Source organism: Podarcis bocagei (genome assembly GCF_964188305.1).
Source record: "Podarcis bocagei genome assembly, chromosome: 7".
Classification (NCBI taxonomy): domain Eukaryota; kingdom Metazoa; phylum Chordata; class Lepidosauria; order Squamata; family Lacertidae; genus Podarcis; species Podarcis bocagei.
Window position 1 is genome coordinate 50,891,796 of NC_138132.1, and position 5,257 is coordinate 50,897,052.

Sequence of the window (5,257 nt, forward strand, 5' to 3'; positions counted from 1 at the left end):
TATGGAGGGGCCAGGTGCCGCCAGGAGGTGGGGAGACACGCCCCGCGGGCCCGCGCCCGGCTCCGCCCTGCGGAGGACAAAAAAGCCGAGGGCGCCCTCTCCCAAGCTAGGCTCAGCTCCGGCACAGAGGTTCAGCGCCAAGCCTCTGTCCTGAAGTGCTTCTGAGCGCATGCAGAGAGTGGCTTTGTAAAAAAAAAAAGGGCCTCTGAGCGCATGCGGCTACTAAAAAGTGCTCCTGAGAGCACGCAGAGCGCGTGCAGAAAGTTGCTTTTTATTTTTTAAAATGCCTCTGGGTGCATGCAGAGAGTGCCATTTTTAAAAAGTGTCACTAAGCACATGCAGAAAGCGACTTAAAAAAACAAAATGCATCCAATTGGTCACTGTGGAAGCGAGTGGGTAAAATAAAAAGGTAAACGACCCCTGGACAGTTAGGTCCAGTCAAAGGTGACTATGGGGTGCTGTGTTCATCTCGCTTTTCAGGCCCAGGGAGCCTGCATTTGTCCACAGACAGCTTTCCAAGTCATGTGGCCAGCATGACTGAACCGCTACTGGAGCACAGAGGACCGTGATGAGTACCAGAGCGCACGGAAATACCATTTACCTTCCCGCTGCAGTGGTACCTATTTATCTACTTGTACTGGCATGCATTCGAACTGCTGGGTTAGCAGAAGCTGGGACAGAGCGATGGGAGCTCACCCCATCGTGCAGATTTGAACTGCTGACCTTCCAATCACACTGTGGAAGGGGTTGGGAGGGACCAGGTATACCTTTGATGAGATCTAGTGGGGCTGCTCTTAAATAGCCAGAGAGTTCCCTTCACCCTCTTCAGTGTTCAATCAGGAACAAACTGATAATTTTGTACATGAGTGGAGCTCTATATATAAAGAGAGAGGAACACCAAGAAATCAATATGTTGAAAAGGGAACGCCAAGGCTCAAAGGGGGGGGGGGAGGAAGAGAGCACATCTTTGGATCCCTGGATGCCATACAGATGTGGGGCGGCTGGCTGCAGCAGCTCAGGAGAATCACAGAGATTGAAGGGACCTCCAGAGGTCATTACTTCAACCCATTGCCCTGTGGAAGGCCTCTCATAGAGGATGCTGCTGCAGCACCCCTGACAAGTGGCTGTCCAGCCTCTGCTCAAATGTCTCTAGCAAAAGAAGAGCCCAACTCCCCTCCAAAGTATAAAGTGCACACATGGGCCAATAGCCTGTCCCCCTGCCTCAAAAGTAGGGATGGAAAGACACTCTGCTCATGCTCTGAAGCAATAGTATATTCTTTCATGTTTGAAAGAAGGGGTTTTAGAGCCTTTACCAAAGACTTCCGGGAAGCCCTTCTTTCCATCACCCTTCCCTTGCAAATTCCTAGCCACTGGGGGCTGCTGCTTTTTACAATGGGAGGCAAAACAGAGAACTGCCATCAAAGGCACACATAGCAACGCAACTCTACAGGATCCTGATGACCAAGTATAGTAATTTAATCCTAACCTAGTTAATCCCTTAAAGCATTCACAGGGAAGGGAGGGCTCTCTGCAAATAAATTGCATTTTCCTCTATCCAGCTCTTGCAGGTGCCCTTGAACAACCCTTCAGGAAATCTTTTTATTTTCTTTTATTCAGTGCACGAAAGGGAGGGCACATTACAACAGCCTTAGCAGAGGAGCTCCCCCTGCCCCCATACAGTAAACGCAGTAATTTGTTGTAGGGGGTTCAAGGGTCTTTCCCTTCACTGCATGGATGCCCCATTTTCCCCCCAGCACTCCAAACGTTAATATTTTTGTTCCTCAGGGGAAAAGACATTTCTTACTCAAGCTGCTAGTATCTTAATTGCATGCTGTGCAAAATGCAGTTGTATGATACCTGAGAGCTGGCGACATCAATAGCAAGCAATGGGGTGTGTTTGTGTGAGTTCCTGCGTGCAGGCACACCTGTGTCATTTTGTAACTTTTAGGAGCGGTTTTTAAAAAGAAGCCTAAGAGCAGGAGTGTTGTTGTGGAGCTCTAGAGGCCAGAAGCACTCCACTCATTATAAAACTGTCTCCACTCATTATAAAACTGTTCCTTTACTTTAGGATCCTTTTGCTTCCCTTCAACAACTAAGAGTTATCTGAAAGCTGTGCACTTGCCCAAAATTATAGAAAACTGCAGCTGTGTAGCCTACACCCAAGAGAGAGCGCTGCCAACTACCATCCCCTTAGGTTAGAGTGGGGCACACTTCTTCAGCCAGAGGGACCCATTCCCTTGCCAGGCAACCTCCCAAGGGCCAACTATGTTAATAGTTGGTGGGGCCAGGGGCAAAAGAGGGCCAGGAGATGTGTTGTGTGACTCATCTTCGCACAGTGGGTTACATGCCAGCTATGCAAAAGCCAGATTTCTACACCCCTGTGTCTCTCTAGCCACAAATGCAAAAGGCATTCCTGCAGTTCAATGGCACATTCTGACTAGGCAAAAGCACATAGTAGGAGGGCACAGAATAGCACTTGGGGGTGGTTTGGGGAGGGTCCAGGACCAGAGAGAGGGAGGGAGGCCTGAAGGCCATAGACATTCCTCACTCCAGCCATAGATATTCATATGCAGTTTTAGGAGATTAGGAAGCTGCATCATACTGAGTCAGACCATTGGGCTCTCTGGCTCAGCATTGTCCACACTGACAGCTCTCCATGATTTCAGACTGGAACAAATTCCCAGACCCGCCTGGAGATGCTGGGAATTGAACCCAGGATCTTCTACATGCAAAACAGATGCTCTGCCACTGCACTGAGCTGCAGCACTTACTGATTAGGGAAAACAAGAACACACCATGGTCTGCAAGATATACATGAGATTTTGATAAATCCCACCTCTAAGAGCACTTGGGAATCATTTTCAGAATTTTAATTTGTTTTTAAAAAACTGTACTGTTTGCCATTTTGTTTGCTGCCCTTGGCTTCTTTGGGAGAAAGTGGGTATAGAAATTGAAATGATGATAATAATCATAAACGGTTTACTGATGGGACCAGACTATTAATAGTTGGGAGCACAGGGAAATACAGGCATATGAAAATAAATAATTAGAATAAGCCAACAAAAAGCAAAGTCCTTTGTCAGGCAGAATAAGGAAGTAGACCATTGACTCTCTATGTAAAGCAAAGGTTGAGGAAAAGTAATGATGGCCAAACATGCTATCCAAAGAGCATTTGGCCTAGAACTGCATGATTACAGACTGCTAATGATGCTACATAACTCAAAAGTTTGTCTAGATAAATTGGCCCAGTAAAACATAAAAGTAGGATGAACTTGGAAGCCAGCATTGCAACACTTTTCCATACCAGGTGGTTCTCCTGGGCTCAGCTGAAAACACAGTGTGATCATACATACATATTTTGTGGGTAGGAAGGAACACAGTAAAGTAACCACCATAATAGCAGCACATACCTATAGAACGCTCCATTCAAACTCAGTTTTGCAGATAAGCACCATACCCTCCAACATTCCTGGAGGGTTTGGAGCACCACCTCAAGTTGTCTCAGCTAATCCCTCCCATCAAAATGAAGGTAGGATATTAACGAGCAAATGAAGTTCAGCTGGTTAGCAGTAGCCAGGTTGGAATGAGGCCATCATTTTTAAAGAACCAGGCAGCACATGAAGTGTGAAGGTGGGCAAGTTAGAAGGAGCAAGAGTTGTACAGCTCTCCAATTTGAAAGCTCTGGGTGGTGGTCACTACAAAAGGAAGGTAGAAAGATGGTGCCAAATCCACCCATCTGAGAACTTGTGGTGCTGACAGGGAGGAGATAGGAAGTGGCCACTCCTGTAAGGAAGGCAAATTGCCTTGAAAGACAAGGAACCAGATGGAAACCTCATGCATCTGCTCCCAAGTAACCTTTTGCTATGGGGCCACTTGGGTGAAGTCTAGCCTCAGAGCTGCTTCACATATTATAAGATGACTGAACGTGCACATGTTTACCCATGGTGTGCCCCACAATGTATGAAGCGGACACACAGGTAGAGCATCAGTTCAGCTTTGCACGCAGAAGGTCCCAGGTTCAACATCTGGCAGCTCCAGAGACCTCTGCCTGAAACCATGACGAGCTGCTGCTTCCAGACGTAGAGCTAGTGGACCAGTGGTCTGGTTTGGCATATAAGGCAGCTTCCTGCGTTCCTATTTTCCACCTGCAGTCAAATGACCATCAGAGCTGTTGACAATATATTGTAATGGTAGAAATGCTAGGGCCGTGGGCCATGGAGCTGACTGTTGCAGGGTGGGGACAGGGACTCCCTGCAACTGCTCTTTCTCCAGCCTATGGGTGGGGCTAGGCTGGTGATGTTCTGGGAGCTTCATGGTGTACATTGCCAGCAAACCTTGGTCTCCTAGCCAGCAAACATAGAGTTAAAGAATCAGAGTTGGAAGGGACGCTGAGGATCATCTAGTGCAACCTCCTGTAATTCAGGAATATGCATACAGGGTTCAAACCTGCAACCCTGGCATCATTAGCACCACCATATAACCAACTGAGCTATCCAGGCACTATGTGCAAATACCAATGTGATTGACCAATAACTAATCTTTTATAGAGGAGTACCTACATTAGTCTGTTGGAATAAGTACAACAAAGAGCTTTAGAATCATAGAATCATAGAGTTGGAAGAGACCACAAGGGCCATCGAGTCCAACCCCCTGCCAAGCAGGAAACACCATCAGAGCACTCCTGACATATGGTTGTCAAGCCTCTGCTTAAAGACCTCCAAAGAAGGAGACTCCACCACACTCCTTGGCAGCAAATTCCACTGTCGAACAGCTCTTACTGACAGGAAGTTCTTCCTAATGTTTAGGTGGAATCTTCTTTCTTGTAGTTTGGTTCCATTGCTCCGTGTCTGCTTCTCTGGAGCAGCAGAAAACAACCTTTCTCCCTCCTCTATGTGACATCCTTTTATATATTTGAACATGGCTATCATATCACCCCTTAACCTCCTCTTCTCCAGGCTAAACATGCCCAGCTCCCTTAACCGTTCCTCATAAGGCATAGTTTCCAGGCCTTTGACCATTTTGGTTGCCCTCCTCTGGACACGTTCCAGTTTGTCAGTGTCCTTCTTGAATTGTGGTGCCCAGAACTGGACACAGTACTCCAGGTGAGGTCTGACCAGAGCAGAATACAGTGGCACTATTACTTCCCTTGATCTAGATGCTATACTATTGATGAGGCCCAGAATTGCATTGGCTTTTTTAGCTGCCACGTCACACTGTTGGCTCATGTCAAGTTTGTGGTCAACCAAGACTCCTAGAT